General features: G+C 40.0%; 1 long non-coding RNA gene across 1 annotated transcript in view; it reads left to right on the top strand.

Moving 5' to 3' along the window:
* LOC144616677 (uncharacterized) overlaps positions 1-20,725 on the top strand; it is a 301,629-nt gene that overhangs the window by 151,702 nt on the left and 129,202 nt on the right. The window contains exons 4-7 of the long non-coding RNA XR_013556226.2: positions 8,592-8,683; positions 15,870-16,022; positions 17,855-17,960; positions 20,407-20,462. This is a non-coding gene — a long non-coding RNA (uncharacterized LOC144616677). The remainder of the gene's footprint in view (positions 1-8,591; positions 8,684-15,869; positions 16,023-17,854; positions 17,961-20,406; positions 20,463-20,725) is intronic.

The raw sequence follows: 20,725 nt of genomic DNA, 5'->3' as shown, positions 1-20,725 counted from the left end.
CTCCTGGAAGGTTGGGAACTGAGCATTCTTCTCCATTGTTGATCACTCACCCCTGTTCAAAGTAATGAGACAGCAGTGATCCTTATTGCCAGGCCACTCACAGGCATTTATACTTTCCCCCTGCTTCATAACAGCTTCTGTTTCTTGTTACCTTCATTGTCATGGGACAATTTTCTAAGGTCCTTAATACGCCTAACCTTGAGTAGGGAGTCTTACACAACAGAAGAAAACTCCAATATTTGTCCTTGGAGAAGGTGTCTTCAGAAGTCTTCTGGTATCTGGAATCAGGACTCCTTCTAATCCTTTTCCCCAAACTCACAGATCATCCACAGTTCAAGGATTCCTGGAGAGGTTATCAAACATGTCTCCACCTCTCCATCAGCAGAAGCAGAAATGACAGCCACTCCTGAACCAGCTTTCTTTGTGGAAGAAGCCTCTCAGCTCAGGGGAACACCAGACACTGTTTGTTCTGATGTTTACACAATTTTCCCTGTATTCATCTTGATGCCTATAGTCTATTCTCAATAAAGCGGCCACACTGAGACTTTTAATTGGAAGTCAGATCATATTGTTCCTTTCTCACAATTCTCCTGTGGCTCCTCATTCCACCCAGTCCTTGAACACATTGGGAACTTCTTACTTAGAACTGGACTCTCTTCTGCCTGGAAAGCTCTTGCCCCGGATATCTTCAAGACTCACTCCCTCATCTTTATGTGTGAGCCTGCTCTGACCACCATACCTAAAATTACAAGGGGAACCACCTTCCTGTGCTCCACCCCCCACCCCACACTCCCTCTTCCCTTTACCCTTGATTCTTATCTCCACAAACTTATCTTTTAAAGTATTATATAACTTACTCTTTATGTGTTTATTGGAATGAAGTTTCTATAAGTCTGGCATCGTTGAACATTTCGTTAACAGGTAAATCTCAAGTGCCTAGAAGAAAGCCTGGTATGGAGTGGACATTCCATAAATCACTTGTGGAATACATTATTTAATCTGAGATTAAATAAGGATAAGAGTGGGATAAGAGTTTCAAAAAACACACTTCCTATAGTACAAAGGGACTGGACACATTGGCCCCGTGGCCACATACATTCATTCTACATTTATACCAACTCTCTCCTGGGCACTGTGCATGTGGTTTTCACAGACTTAGAAGTAAAGATAACTGATTCCCTGCAGGCTGCCCTTCCAGAGAGAAAGCTGGCTTCCTGAAGAACTCCAACCCAATGCTTAAGTCAACCGATTTCATTCAGAAAAGTGTTGGGGTGATAGATAAGGACTGAGGACAGTCCATCACTTTCTATTGTTGCAATTACATAGTTTGGAGCCCAATCCTTATGCTGAGATAAGGCCTGGTGCTTCCCAATAAAGCAGCATAAAATCTGCATGGCTCAAGACTGGGATCTCATTCTTAGAGTCTGGTATTGGCCCTGCTAGAGTGCCATTTGGCACCCCAGGATGTCAGGGGAGGGGTGTGTGTGCTGTCCTTGAGGAAACCACAGACCTGCTCCTTCTCTTTGTGAGGTTCCTCAATAAGCACTATTCTAGAAGGTCTGGTATTTGTACTGTTTACTTGACATATATTACATCTCATTTTAAATGTCATAAAAACTTTGGCAAGTGGATATTATTTTTCCACATATTTTGATAAGAAAAATGAGGCTTATGTAACTTGCCTAAGGGCACTGAACTCATAGTAGAAAAGTCTGAATACCAACAAATTCCTTCTGACATCAAGTCTGGTGTTCATGCTATTGTATTATTAGAATCTCCAATTCTATATGCAGTGGGATAAGAGTTTCAAACATAATCTGACATATTTTCCTTCTTTAAAATTCATTTTTTCCCCTCTAACCCTTTTGTCATAAATTCTGGGGATAAATTTTATTGATCCAGGAAAGGGAGATCACAAAAGGATCCAATGAGACCAAAGATTCAAATTCTTGGCTTTGTGTTTCAAAATAGACTTTAAAAGTCTTAGGAGGAGAAGATGTCCTAAAAATGAAAGCATTTTTGAGTTGCATGATCCTGGCACATGATTATTTTACCTTTTGAAAATTTACATGTCAAGAGCAAAGCTTGATGTTTCGGGGTGGTTTTTATCATGAATTCTGAGTCTAAAACCCTGAGTTAGTAATGCTGGTGATAAAAAAAAAAAAAAAAGCACACGATAGTGGCTATCCAATGTGGAGGGAACTTTTTCTTATTTCTGTCTGGAATACTGAGAAGACCCAGCTCTGCAAAATGATACACTCCTATGCATTTCAGCCACAGTAGAGTAGAAATAGTAATACGGTCAATTTAAATGCTGTTTTTCAAGAATATCTGAAAATACTGCTTGCCTGAAGGAGTTCATAGGAGGTAGCTGGGAATTGAGAATAGCTGTGCCAGCCAAGGGGACCTCATTAAGTAAGATACATGGTGCAGAGACCATGGTGCAGAGAGGGACGTGGTTGAATCTCAGGGGATCAGCAACTTCTGCAAGAGAGGAATTGGGAGTCAAGATAGCTGGGAGAGACTGAAGAGCTTGCATGCTTGGTCTTAGAGAAATTCCTGAAGTTGCCACATGACATTTACACTTACATTTCATTGACCAGAACTCAGTTTATGGCCATATCTAGCTTCCAGGAAGTCTGGGCAACACCGATTTTATTCTGAGACTAATAGAGGAGGGAAAGAGAGCAGAATGGATATTGAGGGGGAAATAGCAGGCTGTATTTATTACACAAGGTGAATAAGAAATAGATGATTTTCTGGGCATTATGCTAAACAGACAGACTTTATGGAGAGATGTGTCATAAACCATAGTCACCAAAAACACAGAAGCTCGGTAAATGAGAGAAAAAAAGCAATTTGCAAGAAGAACCTGATAAAATAAGTAGAAGATTTCAACAGCCCTCTTTAGGAATGTGACAGATTCGATAGAAAACAAAACAAGGGCATAAAAGAATTTAATGATACAATCAAAAAGGTTGAGTACACAGCTATATGCACGTATACAAATTCATAGCTTTCAGATAAAATTAATTATGGTTATGTACTTGGCCTCAAATTAAACCTTAACATTTTTTTGAAAAGTAGAGCTTTTATGGGCATATTCTCTGATCATAATCCAATTAATCTAAAAGTATAAAAATATATATATATAAAGGTAAAATACATTAACTCTTGAAATGAAGAAATGAATTTCTAGATAAACCTTGGAGCAGGGTCAAAATTAAAAGTAGCCAAGGATGCCAAAAGCAAAGGAAAAGAATAGTTCACACCAAAACCTGTGGGACAGAGTGGAAGAATTTAAGACATAAACAGCATAATTGAGAAAAGTTTCTCTTTTCCTAATCTTTAGCATGAGCAGACTTGGTAACTGGTGCATCTGATCAGGATGAAGCTCTGAGTGTTTTATGGACCTTCTTGTTGGTAAAAGCTCTGGTCATTAGCAGCAACTGCTGGAAGCTGGGATTCACACCACCAGAAACATTTACGGATATCCCGCCAGGGGTGAACATACTTGGTTTAGTATGCTCTGCTATGTTGGTGATGTTTTCAACTCTGACAATATTTTCTTACTATACCATCATACCCTTAAAATCAACTGGTTCAGTTTTGAACACCTGGATTTGTAACACCTAATGATATATTTTCATTAAAACTAAGTGATCCTAGGAGAAGAAAATAAAAAAATCTGTGTATTCACAAGTTGTGCAGGGCCAGTAAGGGAGGTGAGAAGAGCTTACTTTTTTATGTTTTAAATTTCAAATTAATGGCTATCTGTAAAATGTCTGAATCATGCGTGCCTGGGTGACTCAGTTGGTTGAGCACCAGGTTCTTGATTTTGGCTCGGGTCATGATCTCATGATCTCATGATCTCATGATCTCATGATCTCATGATCTCATGATCTTATGGTTCATAGGTTTGAACCTCCCATCAGGCTGCAAGCTGGTGGTGGGGAGCCTGCTTCGGATTCTCCTTCTCTCCCTCTCTCTCTCTGCCCTTCCCTCACTCATGCGCGCTAGTGCTCTCTCTCTGTCTCTCTCACAAAATAAATAAATAAACTTAAAAAAAATAAGTGTCTGAGTCATATTCATCTATTTTTGGGTTTGCTTATATTCTTGACCCTAAGAAGACTCAAAAGTTAATTTCAGAATCCAAGTCCTCTCTATACTAAGGACAAGATTTGAGGATTCAAGTGAATTATTTGTTCCTTCAGTAAACTCAATCGGATTGAACAATGATTTTTTTTCCCTGTCACGAATGGTTTCCTTGTGAAACTGCTTTCAACGGCAAAATCAAGGCGTGGTGACATGATGCTAAATGTTACAGAAAGGTTATAGGAAATTTGATATAAAACAATTGTCTGATTATAACAATGCAGAGAGTGAGTTCATAAATGCAAAATAAAAATTTCCTCACAGGAAGTCACTAATAAGGAAGCTTGCTTTGGTAGCAGTTCAGGAAACTTGAAATTCAGGGTACATTATGAACATTTATAAATTTAAGGTTAGAGTTCTTTTAACCTAATCTGTAGGAATGGAGCCTCTGCTTGACTTGAGGGAAGATGGAACCAAGTCAGTTTTTCATGAGAAATTTCATTTTGTCTAAATATGGAAGTTATTATAGTCAGTGCTGGAGGTTGTGAGTGGTTTGAAGAGCTTTTGGTCTGTACATGGCTGGAGCTGACCTTTCTTAACCCGCCAGCATGTTGCTGTAGATGCTGATTAGCCTGTGGAGATTCTGCCTATTTGGAAAAATAAGATTTTTCATTTTTTTAAAAATGTGGTGTTGCTTAAGAGGGTCTGAATATTGAAATGTTAAGGTCAGCTTTTACATTGTATTGTTATTTCTGGAATATTTTCACTTAAAGTCCTGACCGAAGCAAGGTTATTATTTTTCTCAGAGTTTTGGAGGAAAATCTGATGAGACTGGTATCTGAGGGTACTGATTAAGCCTTGTGCATCTCTCTTGTAGACCGGAAAACTTGTCTTCAATTATTTTTATGTAAATCTCACTCTTATAGGATGATTTTTCTGACAGGGAAATTTGTTCTTACCTAGCAGAAAAGGGCAAAGTTTAAGTAGATTTCACAATTTAGCAAAATAAAAACAAACAAAAATAGAGGGAGAAGAAGAGGGAACCGGTGGATAATAAGAAAAAATATTATATTCTTCAGACTGGCAAGGACACTCAGTCTTGAGGCAAATCTAGGCCAGATCCAAAAATTAGATTTTTCTGAGATTCCACCCTGCAACGTCTTTAGGAGGTGTTCTATGTAGTAGAGAGCTTGGGAGCATGTGAAAAGTGCCTTACAAGGATGTTGGGTCACAATTGCTAGTGGCAAAGAAACAGCCACATTTCAACAGATTTTTTTTTAAGTACAGTTTTGTTAACTGGTAGCTGCAGTATCTTATTTTTCCAAAATTGCTCCTCGGACTGAGAAAGCTGCTCAATTATTGACCCTATCCCATAGATGTGGAAACCGTGGAGGACAGAAAACAATAAATTCCACCATCAAAGACAGTCACTACTGGTGTTTACATAGAACTTTGCCATCTTCCTCAACTTCAGCTTGTCTGAGGTGAGACACCATCATGCTCAGGGCTCTTATACACCTTTTTTTTCCATTCTCCCTCTGCCCGCCCCCCGCCCCAGTGCCAATTAAAAACGTGGAAAGTTATTAAAAATCTGATTTGCTTTATGGGGGCGCCTGGGTGGCTCAGTCCATTGAGAGTCCGACTTCGGCTCAAGTCATGATCTCACAGTTTGTAAGTTTGAGCCCCGCGTTGGGCTCTGTGCTGACAGCTCTCCGCCTGGAGCCTGCTTCAGATTCTGTGTCTCCCTCTGTCTGCTCCTCCCCCACTCATGCTCTGTCTCTCTCTTTCTCTCTCTCAAAAATAAATAAACATTAAAAAAATTTTTTTTAATCTGATTTGCTTTAGAAGATAAGCTTCATGATGAATGGCTCTCTTATTCAATTTCTTCCTTTAAAAAGTTTCCAAGTTAGCCATTAGGGTTTTCTCCTGACTTTATTTCATAAAAGCTATTTCAAATGCTGCTGGAGTAATTTTGGCAAAGAATAGTGTCCTTACTGTTTCCTGTTGCAACTCACAGCACAATTGAAGCCCCATGTCATTTCTGAGGCTTTCACATTTACCAATTTGGGATGATCAGGGAATCTCTTAGTCAAAATAACCTTGTTGGGGCACCTGGGTGGCTTAGTCTGTTGAGCATCCAACTCTTGATTTCGGCTCAGGTCATGATCCTAGGGTCATGGGATTGAGCCCTGAGTAGGTCTCCATGCTGAGTGTTGAGCTTACCTAACAGTCTCTTTCTCTTTCTTTCCCTCCCTCTCTCTTTCTCTCTCTCTCCCTTTGCCCCTCTCCTTGCTCTCTCTCTCTCTTTCTCTAAAAAAAAAAAAAAAAAAAAAAAAGTTTCTTCTCTTGTAGCATATTTTCTCCTATTCGCCCAGTCAGTAAGTTGGGTCTCCCACTCAATATTTATCAACCAGTAGGGCCTCTCATTCACACAAAAAATCATATTCCTTTGCTATAAAGTTCCAATGATAAAATATGAAAAGAAGAGGAAAAAAGAAGCACCAATGCCTTTAGACCAAGCAGTCCTGCTGTGTTCTCTTAAAATTGTTATTCAGGGACTATAGTATCAAATCCAATGTACAATATGAATAAATCTCTATTTTTTTTTTTTTTTTTTAATTTATTTTTGGGACAGAGAGAGACAGAGCATGAACGGGGGAGGGGCAGAGAGAGAGGGAGACACAGAATCGGAAACAGGCTCCAGGTTCCGAGCCATCAGCCCAGAGCCCGACGCGGGGCTCGAACTCACGGACCGCGAGATCGTGACCTGGCTGAAGTCGGACGCTTAACCGACTGCGCCACCCAGGCGCCCCTCTATTTTTATTTGTTGTATCTGTACATTGCTCCTTATCCATTCCTGAATGATGGTGAAAATGGATCACAGGTTACAGATACAAACACTATTGCATACGCAATGACCAAGAAGCCACATCCCTGACCTTTTATGGCCTGTGTGGATTTTACCGATGTTCATGTAGTGTCACAGGATCTATTGTTCTATATAGTGGAGGAATCTGTTTGAGCTCGGGATTTTGGTTAGTAAATAACCCAGCCCCACTCACAAGCATTGCCCAACAGGGAAGAGGGTGCAAAACAAACCACCAGACTCAGGATAGAGACTCTGCTATGTTCTTCAGCAGAGCTGTGAACAGTGCCAATGTGGTAAGAAAGGCAGCCATGGACATTTTGCAGAACAATTAGAGGGAAGCAAAGCCTCTAAAACAATACAGAATTGATATTATGACTTTGAGAAAGTGTATACATAAACACTAGAAATATTCTGAGGTTTCATCAGGGTCTTTAAACCAGGCAGTGACCTCTCATTGCAAACTGTTGCATTAATGCAAACGAGAGCATTACAAGACAAGTAGAGGCATAATGGGACCTGGAAAAAGGTAAACCTAGGTTATATCAAAGTAGATACTACTTTCTTTGGCAATAAACTAACGTGTTGTAACCAATCCCTTAGCAGGAAGATTAGAACTTAATGTGTAATTTTATTTCATTGTATTAAATTGTGCTCAATTCACTTCACAAAAGCACATAGTAGGGGACCTACCAGTGGTAATGTTTGGGTTAGTTCTATTATTTAGGAAGAAAAGCCAGGAAACTATTGTATAGTCGCTGAAGTTATCATCCTTTAGAAAAGGAAGATTGATACTACGGAACCATTATGGTTGCCCTCTTAGAAAACTAGCATAGATCACCTCGGAGAGTCTCATTTTGGGGATAAATCACCCTTGAGTCTCTGAAAGTAACCTTGATTGAAGAGAGGCTGTAGGATTCTCAGGGGTTTTTAAGAATATCTTTCCTTAAGAGGGTCAGGGCATAACCCTATAGTCACTCTGGAGAAAGTGAGCGTAATCAGACCCACAGGGCCTGAGACTTGCAAAACAAAAGATATTTATCACTTAGCTATGGATCTCAGAGGATGGAAAAGGCAGTGTTGTGTGGACCCACCTATGAATGCCAGGATTACTCTGAACCCAGCGTTCTTTGGTTTTCCAGGGCTTGGGTGATGGTTTTGTGTCTACGAAGAAGAATACAGGTCTCTGTAACCCTGGGAGCCCAAGTGTGAGGCATCCCTTGGCCAGGCTGACCCTGAAGGAGTGGGGTCACCCTTCAGGGGCTGGATCAGTAGATGTCCAGCATTCCTTCTCAGACCATGGTGGGGGCCAAGTGCCAGCAAGAAACAAGGCAGGAGTCCACGGTGGGGGGACACTTTGTGGGCGTGGAAGTGGGGCTAGCCCTTTTTGCACTGCCTAAATCTGTCTATTCTGACAGGCCAAGGGCGGGAGTGGGGAAAGCCTCAAGAGGGAGACAATAAACTTGCTGCTTATTTGGCAGGTAGTTGCTCTAACCATTAGCTGGAAAAATAAAAGAGACCTGACGATATTTGTATCCTGGATTTATAGATCAGGTATGTGCATAACGTTTTCATTTAACAGTGTATGGTCTGCTCTGTCCAATTATTCTTGTCTTGTCTTTTTTTTAAGGTCCTACAATAAGAATATCTCCACACATTGATATAAATAAGTATCTGGACCATATGGATATTAACTACTGTAGTCAGTGCTTTGGGAGGAAGGTAAGAACCTTCTTATAGAATGTTCTTTTATAAAGCATTTATTTATTTTCTCCATCCATTGGTAAATGCTGTATGCTGTATTCACATCTAAAACAAATAATAGGTCCATGTTTCATAGGAATTATTTGTGACAGTTGCACTAATGCACAATCATTCTGTATAGAAGACTAACGGTTTTGACTGAGGCCGTAAAGAATGAGATCTCATAGTCTCAAAAAAGACACATTTAGGATTTTTTTCCTCCTTGAATCCTTTTTCCTTTTAAGAACATTTTCACAGTAAAGAAAATAAAAGTGAAAGCCACCATCTTTTCTCATTCTAGAATTTTCCTTGCAGGAAGAGTTAGAGTGACAGTTCAGTAAGCCTCATAACTGTAGTCTCTGCAGCAGGGGTGGCCAGAGCTTCAGCTCAGGTCTCGGTACAGACTGAAAACATGAGGGACAGTGAGCATCTATGGCACCAAAGTAGGTGGCAGAGAGGCCACCTGGGAGGTGGAGGTGTGCAGGGTGCCACCACGGGCTTTGGCATCAAGTGAAGCTGTGAATCCTCCTCCTGCTTCATTGCCCCTTTTGAAGCCAATAAAAACAGATTCCAGGCTCTTCTCCAGATCCTGTCTGTACCCTGCAGTCTGAAGTAGCACTTGAATCATTGCACCAGGCAGAACAGTCTTTTCCCTCCTGTGTGCTCAGGCGCAGCAGCTATGCTCTGCTTTTACCTCTGCATTTAACCCTGTCCAAAGAGAACATTTCAGAAGGAGGAGTATCATTATCTCTGTGATCCAGTTCCTCCCTGAGGAACCTCAGATGAGTCACATGGAGCCGGATCTCCATCCCTGAAATGTTGTATGACAATTTCTTTGCCTCCATGGTTCCCTCTCCAGTAAACTCTCAGCTCACAGTCTAGATGAAGCCACAGAGTCACTGTTGGCAGATCTTTCTTCCTTCCTTCCTTCCTTCCTTCCTTCCTTCCTTCCTTCCTTCCTTCCTCTCTCTCTCTCTTTCTTTCTTTCTTTCTTTCTTTCTTTCTTTCTTTCTTTCTTTCTTTCTTTTCTGTCCAGTTCAGTGAAGACTCAGATTTGGGTGCCTTAAAAGTTAGCTGGGGATCTCCAAATATGTAATATTTGCTTTCTCCAAAGAAGCACAATTTTAGCAGATGTTAAAACCGCTTGGAATCACCTCATGCAATTCACTCGGTTCCTCCTCTTATGCTTTGAACAGAAGTTGGTGTGCATGTGTGTGCGCGCATGGAAACAGTGTCCCTTGCAGGATATTTTGAGAAATTACTTAAAAAGTAACGCATAGAATTATTGTGTACACAAGTAGAATTTGCTTTTTGTAAGCCAACAGGTGTTTCTAAATATTTCTTAGCAGCGACGCCTGGGTGACTCAGTCAGTTAAGCCTCTGACTTCAGCTCAGGTCATGATCTCAGGTTTGTGGGTTCAAGCCCCCACCATGAGCTCTGTGCTGACAGCTCAGAGCCTGGAGCCTGCTTCACATTCTGTGTGTCTCTCTCTGCCCCTCCCCCACTCGTGCTCGCTCTCTCTCTCTCTCTCTCTCTCTCTCAAAAATAAATAAACGTTAGGGGCGCCTGGGTGGCTCAGTCGGTTAAGCGTCCAACTTCAGCTCAGGTCACGATTTCACAGTCTGTGAGTTTGAGCCCCACGTCGGGCTCTGTGCTGACAGCTCAGAGCCTGGAGCCTGCTTCAGATTCTCCCTCTCTCTCTGCCCCTCTCTCTGCCCCTTCCCCGCTCATGCTCTGTCTCTCTCTGTCTCAAAAATAAATAAAAGCATTAAAAATAAATAAATAAATAAACGTTAAAAAATAAATAAAATAAAAATTACTTAGCAAATTAATCCTTAAAAATCTGGTTGATTAGTCAGGACATTTAGTCAAGTGACAGAAATATAATACAAATAAGCTCAGGCGAAACAAAATAGATGAACATAGAGGAAGGGAAGGAAAAATAAAATAAGATAAAAACAGAGGGGGAGGCAAACCATAAGAGACTCTTAAATACAGAGAACAAACTGAGGGTTGATGGAGGAGAGGTGAGTGGGGGTGGGCTAAATGGGTGATGGGTACTAAGTAGGGCACTTGTTGATCACTGGGTGTTGCACGGAAGCGATGAATCACTAAATTCCACTCTGAAGCCAATACTGTACTGTATGTCAACTAACTTGAATTTAAATAAAATTGGAAGGAAAAAAGAAAAGGAGAAAAAAAAAGATATTTAGAATCACAGACAGCAGATAAGCCATGATTCAGCAGTTTAGTACCCTTTCGGCACAAATAATGTTTGGGCTGAATTCTTAGCTGTAAATACTCTTCAACGTAGACAAAAGCAGAAGTAACAAAATAGCAGTCATTATATATCTGAAATATATATACAAAAAAAATCTCTTCTTGGGAATGTATACTGTGTTTGTATGTGCATGCATCTTTTTAAATTTCTTCAATATATTATTTGTCTGAACTACAGTGCCCGGTTAGGAAATGAGATGGGGATTTTGGGGAAAGAGATTTATTAAGGAAGTGCTCTCGGGATAAGCCTGTCAGGGAGTGAGGGAGGCAGGCTTAGGCAAGTGGGGAAGCTCAGCCAGGATGTGGCCTCCACGGGAGACCACAAGGGTGATCACTCCCCAGTGCAAGAGAGCTAACGTTTTGTACCTGTTGTGCAGGGTTTGCAGTATGGAGAATGGTGAAAAAATAGGGGCAGTGATCAACCGAATGAGATGACTCCCATTTGGCCAAGGGTAGCTATCCGGACTAGGACGCTGCCGTGAGCTGTTAGCAGCCAACACTCAGAGCCACTGGGAGCCAGAGCTATGGACTAGTGGTGGGTGAGGCACCAAAAGCACCAACACGATGCACTATTTTTAAAACAACAACTGAACCCCATCCATAAATAAATAAGAATAAGAATATTCAGTCAGTAAGAATATGTACTGACTGACTTCAATGAGGTAAAAGTGTATTTAGGAATATGTATGAAACATGTCTTTCAGGCGGGGCTCCCTGTCTCTTTGTTGGGTTATCTTCTCCTGCTTCATACATAGTAGGCAAGCAATAAATGTGAAATCAAACAGTTAAAAAATAAACAAACAAACAGAAAACCAAATAAGCTTAGGCCAGAAAAGAAATCCATCGGCTCCTATAACCTTGGCAAACGCAGAAGTACATATGGGTTTCAAGTATCCAGGGTGCCAGGGAACTGAATCCTGCAAGGATTCCTGCTCTCTGCATATCAGCTTTACTCACTCAGACCACAAAAAAGGAGACATGGTGGCAACCATTCTCTACCTAGAGTTCATCTCACAGTGTAGCCACCAAGAAAGGACGAAGGATCCCTCTTTCCCACCCCAAATTAAAAATTTCTGGCGTAGGGTTTTGCTTATATTAGTCTGAGTCAGGTTTTCCTCCAGGGGGTCAATCTGTGACTGCAGCAGAGTGTACATGATGTGATTGGCTCAGCTGGACCATGTGTCCTTGTCTGGGTCATTTGGGGGTGTCCCAGGTGGCTATGTAAGTAAGATGACAGCCTCCATTCAGACCACATGGTTAGAGTTTATCTCTTACCAGGAGGGAGTTGCTGTTCTAAGCGAACAAAATATTAGATGCCCACCACAACAGTGTTGTCTCAATTGTGTGGACTCTTGGGGGTGGGGGTGGAGATTGGGAGGATGAGAAGGTTTCATTTCTTTAGGACTCCCCTAAACATGAGTAGCTACTTCTGATGAACTCGGTTAGTTTCTGAGATCATTTTGGTTCCCTACAAGCCGTGGACCTTTTCTGACTCACATTAACTCTTGGAGAACACCATCACAGCTGCTGCTGCTTCTTCTTCTTCTTCTTCTTCTTCTTCTTCTTCTTCTTCTTCTTTTCTAATGTTTATTTATTTTTGAGAGAGAGACACAGAGAAAGAGAGAGAGAGAGACAGAGTGCGAGCAGGGGAGGGGCAGGGAGAGTGAGATACACACACAGAATCTGAATCAGGCTCCAGGCTCTGAGCTGTCAGCAGAGCCCGACGTGGGACTCGAACTCACGCACCATGAGATCATGACCTGGACTGAAGTCGGGTGCTCAGCTGACTGAACCACCCAGGAATGCCCCATCACAGCTTCTTTAGGTCCTCAAATACCTCTTACACAAGTTGTGGAAAAAAGACAAAATACAATAATAATCATAACTAATATATACAGACCAGTGGTATACTCTAAGCACTGTGTTAACTGAATGAATGATAGCATTTACTCCTCAGAATATCTTTAATTTATAGAAGAGGAAAGTGGGATTTACAGGGGTAAATGTTAAGCTTAAGATCACGCAGCTGGTGTAGTGACGGGGTGGGATTCCAACCCAATTGCCTAACTACTGAGCTAATGCCTAGTCTTGTGCTTTTCTGTGTAACAAGCTTCTGGTTAGGATTTGGTGGCAGTGATTTTTTTACCCATTGCCCTCACTGCAGTCAGTGTGGGACATTGTGGAACAGCTTCATCCATATAATTTCTCTTTTTAAAAATCCTAAACCCAATCCTCTACTGTCTCAGGCAAATTCCCACTAAAATTCCCTTTCCTGCATGAACTCTCTATAACTGATAGAACCATTCAGTACTGATTTTTCTTCTTAACAAGGACACCTGAGGAGAAAATGAAGAATATTAGAAGAACTAAAAGACATTATAGTCAAAGGTACATACCAAGCACCCACCAAGTGTCAGGTAATGTGATAAATGACGGGATGGGAGTTTTAAATAATTTCATAAGGTCTAGTCTAGGTCTTAATGGAGTTGTAAGTTAGGAAGATTAAAATAACATGCAAAGAGCAAAAGTTAAAAAGTGAAAGCAGTGCAGTTTTTGGGGGTGGGGATGGGATATAGGCTTTCTATAAATTCAGAAAGGAGAGACAGATTATAGGAGACTGCAGGAATCTGATGCAGCCATTTTGGAGGAATTGAGACCAGAAGAATACATAATGTTTGACACAGAGAGAGACAGAGGCGTTGCAGGGAACATAGGGAGGTAGCAGTGAGGAGGATGAATTTGTGAGAAAGTGATAAGAAAGGTAGGACTAACATAGAAAACATAGGCTAGGAAAAAGCCTCTGGGAAAGCAGGTGGGTTGATAAAATGACGAGTGGATGATGGAGGTCACTGAAAGCTAGCCAAAGGGGCTTACTTTTGTGTAAAAAATCAGAACTACTATGAGATTTTGAATACTGAAGTGATATATAATGAAAAGATACTTTCTAAAAAAGGGTGTGGCAGTGGTACAGAGGGTGGTTGGGAGTGGGCGAAATGGGGCGAAGGGCAAGAAAGACTTCAATACTGGCAAATGTTTTGTTCAACTTGGTGGGAGGAATTACACATATATGTAGTAACTTGCTGGGTGTGTGGGGAACATAGAAGAGACAGGTTTTGTCCTTTATAATTTAATGCAGACTTTGGAATTATAAAATAATATAAATTTTTAGGAAATTAGGGTTCAAATGAAAAGTTATAGATTTTTAAAAATTATCCATGTCATCAAAGTCTATTTACACAAAGTACCAATAATTTTAAAAATTCCTTCCTGAGATGGTCTTATATCACCTTTGTCATTCTTAATGTGTATTCGTGTTTTGTTTTTTTTTTTTAATTTTTTTAACGTTTATTTATTTTTGAGACAGAGAGAGACAGAGCATGAACCGGGGAGGGTCAGAGAGAGGGAGACACAGAATCTGAAACAGGCTCCAGGCTCTGAGCTGTCAGCACAGAGCCCGACGCGGGGCTCGAACTCATGGACCGCGAGATCATGACCCGAGCCGAAGTTGACCGCTCAACCGACTGAGCCACCCAGGCGCCCCATTTTCTCTTTTTTCTTAACAGATTTTCCAGAACTCTTGGCTTAATAAATTCCAACTTTTGTTTTGCTCTTAAATTAATTCCTACTTTTATTATTAGACTTTTCCCTTCTTCATTTTGGCTTATTTTGCTTATTATCCTTTTTTAATTTCTTGAATTGAAGATTTGGCTCCGTTATTTGACTGTTTATTAATAAATGTATCAAGGCTGCACATTTTCTTATGGGTTTTGCTTTGAACAAATCCACAGGTTTTTATATGTAGTGTTATCATTAGTGTTAATTTTTAATGACCCGCAGTTTTAACTTTTAGTTCTTTGAACTGGAAATTATTTAGAATAACGTAAGTAGTTAATTTCCTTCCAACTCATTTATTGACTATCTTTTAATTATTAATTTCTAGCTTTATTGCATTTTCAGAGAATATAGCTCTTATGAATCTTTCCTATTGCTTCTTTGAGTCATAATATATGCTCATCTTTTGGTAAATGTTCTATAGCTGTATATATGTGTGTGTGTGTATATATATATATACACACAAGTTTATTTTTCATCTCCCTCTTTCTCTTTCTCTGAGAAATATATATTAAAGTACCCCATACTTATTATTGTCAAATTAGTCTTATATTTCCGACAGATTTTGCTTTATAGTTTTCTGATGCAACCTTGTTTTTGAATAAAAGTGGGCTCATTCATGAACTCATTCAATCCATTTTTGAATTCAACAAATAACTACTGAGAACCCACTGTCTTCCAGGTCCTGGGTTGAACTCTTAGATTATGACAATGAGCAAGACAGACTCAATCCCTAATGTCCTGGAATATGCAGCCTCCTAGAGAAGGTGACATGAACACGACTCAGTGGTTGTCACTAGGCAGGAGGATAAGTGACAGGAGAAGTACATAGTGCCATAGGAGATTTAGCAGGTAGTTATACATGAATCAAAAGGGCTAGGAAAGGCCTCCCCAAAGAAGTAACATTTAAGTTCAAATAGGCACATTTTAGGATCTGAAAGCAGACACTGTCAGCCAGGGTTCTAGCAGGAAACTTGTACACACAAAAATTGCAAAATTTGAGGAGAGTTTAATGTGGCTCTAGTTATAAAAGTACAAGCAAGGTGTAGGAAACATATAAAGGATAGTGCTATGCTCTGGGACAAGGATCCATCCAGGCCTTAAGTGGAACAAACTGATTACTGGAACCTGGAGCTAGAGAGGACAGACCATCTTAAAGAACTGACCTTGTGATAGAGGGTCAATGTCAGCCTAGGTGAATCTCACAGGGAAGATGCTGGGGGAATAGATACCCTGACCTTATGCTTCTCTTCTTCCTCTTTATCTCTGCAGGTGCTCCCCTTGGGCCAAAACCAACTAAAGCAGACAAGAGAGTCTGTTGATGCAGTTCCTACAGTTCAGCCACCTGGGGCACAGAGCAGGGTGCAGAAGGATGGAGAGAGGACCCGGAAAAGCAAACAGGAGATACTAAACACACAGTCCAAGGTGGGGGAAACTGAGAGATGGGAGATAAGGCCAGAGAAGTAAGCCCAGATCGAGGAGGGCTTGTGAGACTTGGTGATGATCTTAGGTTTTGTCCTATGGGAAATGGGCAGTCATTGGTTAATTTTAAGCAAGAGTGAAATTATCACCACTGTGTGTTTCAATAACTGGCTGTAGTGAGGAAAATACCTGGATGGAATGATGATTTCCTTCACTTCACTAGGATGGGGACACTGGAGGAGGTGGAGTGGTGAGATAATGAGCTTAATTGATTTGGGGCCTTTCAAGATTAAAGCATCTAGGTGGGTTTGTACTGAGAAGGGGCTGGGTCACTGACACCAATTTGTCAGTATAGACCAGTTAATAGGTATTTCAGAGGTTAGGAGTTGATGAGATGGCTTAGAATCTGTGTGTAGTCTAGGGGCAGAACGTTTTTCCTTTCTTCCCTTCTAGGTTCTCTGCCTGGTCCAATAATTAACTTGATATAAGACAGATTAATAGGAGAAAGGAAATTTAATTTAGTGCATATGGAAGCTTCAAAGATAGGAGACCTGAGGGCAAGTTGAGCAGTTGAGGCTCATTTGCCATCCTGAGCTAAGGAAAGGGAAAGGGATAGGGGCCTGGGGCTTCACTAGGGAGGAGGGGCATTCACAGGATGATACAAAGAGCAAATATTTGGAAATCAGATGTTTGCCCTGCCATATGAATAGATTTTTCAGATATAAAGTTGTCCCTGGTAATTCCTCTCCTGTGCCAGGCTCTCTATCTAAATTCCTTTAGGTAGTTTAAGGGGGAAAGTAAAAGTTTTTAAATCTGCTGGATTTTGATTGACTTCAGCTCAAAATAATCCGCATGCTAAAGTGGCACATTTTGAGGTGGCATATTCTGTTCCCCTTTAGTGGAGGGATTAAGAACACCAGAACTCAAGAAACTGGTAGAGAAGATACAGCCTTCAAAAGAAGAGGAAAGTAGGGAGGGCTAAGAAGGTAGGAGAAAAACCTGGAGAACTTTGAGAAGTCATGCTTTTGAGTTCTTTCATGACAAGTGTACTCCCAGCATGCACTGAGTCAGGGTAGGCTTTTGTTATGCCAGATACCAGGACAACACTAGTGAGGTCGTTTCAAGTAAGGGGGAAATTTGTGCTGACATTTGATAGACTTTCTTTATCTCCCAGAGTAACTGTGCCCTAGAATTCTGAAACCCTTTAAGGAAGATATGGATTTGAGTTTTCTTTTTGGAAAATCTGCATGCCTGCAGATTCTGCTTTTGTGAAGCTGGTGTCCAAAGCCAGAATGTGCCATGTGGTTGGAGAGAAAGGTATACAGTCCATGGGATTTGACAGTATTACTATAAATGAATCATCTATTTTTGTTTCCCTTCATCACTAAATCCAGACTATTGAAAAATAATTAGGAATGTCTCAAGACATGTGGTCCATTAGATTTCCTCTCACAAAGAAATCTTTAAATGTTCGGATATCAAACTAAATAAAAAATGGCCAGCTATTTTTTCTGTCCAACCTAGATGTGTACGGAACCAAGATTTTATAGTTTAGGTATCAGGAAGGACTTACCTGATTCAGAGCCAGAATGGCCTTACATGTGCTAAAAAATAAAATTCTCATACAAATAAAGAGTGAGTCTGTGTCCAAGTTTTATTAAAGTTTTTGGTGAGAGAACATTAATAATCAAAATAGCTGATTCCACGAGTGCTTACAGGAAAAAAGATATAAATGTACACATAGCAAAATAAAATATCGGTACAGTTGATACAACAATTTGAGGTTAATTTGTCTTCCAGGCTATGAACTCTTAACACCTCTTCCATTTCTGTAGGTTAACCTCCAATACACAGGAGTGTAAACCATATGAGCCTTTCTCAGTTATGGATTGCTAGGTAAATATGCTGTGACAGCCAAGTTACATTCCCCGAGAGTGTCAGGTAAGTTCTTACTGGGAAATGCTCTTGCATGATAGAGAAAAAAAAAAAAAAAAAGATCTGGCAATCATCATTTTTTTTCTCCCAAGGGACAACTTTCTCTTTCACAATGTTATTAGTGAATGGCCATGGCATTTAAAACTGCCTTTCCCAAGATAAAGACACATGTGTGTTTTGTTTTGAGGAGGCAAATTATGCTCAGAGACTGACTTTGTCTTTGTCAGCAATCTATTTAATATGGATTCATGGAGGGACTTTCACAAACCAATAGCATGCAGGAAAATGTCTCTTAATAAGCCAATAAAGAAATAATATACTCTGAACCAATGATAGATTAATCACACTATTGTCCCAGGCAAGGGGAGATGAAAGGAAAAAAGTTCATATTTAGTGGAGGTGTACTTTTTTTTTTTTAATTTATTTTGAGAAAAAGGAACAGCACGACTGGGGGAAGGGCAGAGAGAGAGAGAGAGGCAGAGATTGAGAATCCCAAGCAGGCTCCAAGCTGCCAGCTCAGAACCCAGGAAACTGTGAGATCATGACCTAAGGCAAAACCAAGAGTCAGAAGCTTAACTAACTGAGCCACTCAGGCACCCCCTGAAGTATACATTTAATAGGAGTTGGTACTTGGGGAGAGATGGCTTAGCCCCACCAAAAGCTGATGTCCAGCTGCGAGCCCCAGAGTAAAAGTCTCCTGTTGCTAGAGCATGTTGCTAGGAAACTATGGGGTTGGTGTTGAGGGACAAGTTGTTCTTCATGGGGCCACTGTATGGCTTTCTTCAATGTTGGTAAAACAGATCTTTACCTTGGCAGAAGCTAATTGCCCCATGGTTTTTTCAGAGTTCTCTTTAGGTCAGCAGAGGTCCCTTGTTCAGACCAAGCACTCTCAGATACTCCTCACAAACCCTTGGTAATTATGTTCTAAATGTACCCTTGACATATTTACTTCTTCGTGTTTTTATTGATAAGCCCTCAGTGGGGCCCCTCAGTAGCTCAGCTACTGAGTTCTTATTGGTAAAAATAGATAATATGATAACACTCTGACACAATGTATTTCATTCTTCTATCAAAACAACTTTCCTCCAAAAACCACTTCATTCTTTTTTGTCTGTCACAAACCAGTGGATTAAAACAACTTCATTTAAGTCATAAACAAGTTGATTTGAAATCATAACAAACCAATACACGTTAGTGTGCAAAATGACTTTGTGTCACGCAGGAACTTGATCCTTATTGCTTTCTAACTCCTCAGTAGCTATTCTTCCAATCCAGAAATGTCCAACAGATTTGAGGCAATTTATTAGGCTGATTGAAATTTAAGGCTCTTTCCTTCAAATTCCCTGCTTATTTTCCTCACACCTCATTCCTGAGCGAAGACTTCCACTTACTGAGAATGAATCAGTAATATTTAGAGCAGTCCAATGCAGTGATCTTCAAACAAAGGAGCAGATAGATGTTTTAAGGGAATCAACACCTAGATCCTGAACTTCTCTGTGTGTGCTTTCCTGAAAATGATCTGCCGGAGAACTTGACTATAGTTTTCATTTCACGACTGTGCTTCTTCACATTACACAAGAAAGAATCTTTTTTCTGCAGTTTAAAAACCCCAGGACCAAAAAAAAAAAAAAAAAAAAAAAAAAGAAAGAAAGAAAGAAAAGAAAAGAAAAAAAAAAACAACTCTAAGACATTAAGGAAAGGAGTACTTCTTTTTGTTTGTGTAGGGGAAGCCTCCTTCAATCAAATCATTATAGATCCCAGTCATTTCATTAAGATATGCATTTGCAAAGAAATTTTTACCTTTTATGTTAAAAATCTTTTTGAAATGGTAGTATCTTTAAGTAATTTTCATCAAATGTGCATTATTAATAATTGTGTTTACAATTCAACTCTGAAAAAAAAAACAGAGCAATATGGTCCGAGGAAATAAAAAGAATAATAATTTCGATCTCATACAGGTTTTTGTCGCACAAATTTTGAGTCAATAAAAGAATTTTAATGAAAAATATGTGATATTAAATCTTCAGGAGCTGAAAGGAAATATGATTTTAAGGAAAGAAAAAAAGCAATTGTTATTGTATCTTCAATTGTTAATGGAGACTTTGTTCATAAATTTTAATTGGGTGTTTATGGGTAGCAAATCACTTTAGTATTAAGATTTCATCGCATATATTTAAAAGCTCTTCTAAAATTTTATTTGAAAATGTCAATATTTATAATACAGTGGAATTTATAACCTCCATAGCTATTTAAACATTTACAGTAATGATCAAATATTTTAGAACTCATCTTCAAAATGTGTGATCACGTAGTTTCCCTAAGTTTGACTGCCATTAATCTAATGCACTGGTTGGTCTACAAACATGAACATGCCTTGATGGCATGCAGAATTACTGTCAATGTATATGTGTGTGTAATCCTTTAGCCATTCTTAAATTTGTATCTTCTATAGGGTGGTGGAAAATATCACTGAAATTCATGAGGCTGCTTGAATATTTCTCCTTAAATGTGAATATGAATGAAGTAAGACAGTAAAAGGGACTCTTAGATCTGACAGCATTCATCCTTCTCAATTTGCAGACATTGTGTGCGAGAAATTATCAAACTGTCATTCTGAAATACTGTCTCTACAGTATCTAAGGTTATCTGCCTTAGCTTCCCCATTAAGCAGAAGTGTTTCCTTCTGTCAAGAGATTGCAACTTCTGTTTAAAATGACTGATTCCTGGGGCGCGTAGGTGGCTCAGTCAAGCACCTGACTCTTGACTTCGGC

This window comes from Panthera onca, chromosome B3 (genome assembly GCF_046562875.1).
Source record: "Panthera onca isolate mPanOnc1 chromosome B3, mPanOnc1 haplotype 2, whole genome shotgun sequence".
NCBI lineage: Eukaryota > Metazoa > Chordata > Mammalia > Carnivora > Felidae > Panthera > Panthera onca.
The sequence above is the reverse complement of the archived record's forward strand: the minus strand, read 5'-3'. Positions and strand labels throughout refer to the sequence as shown.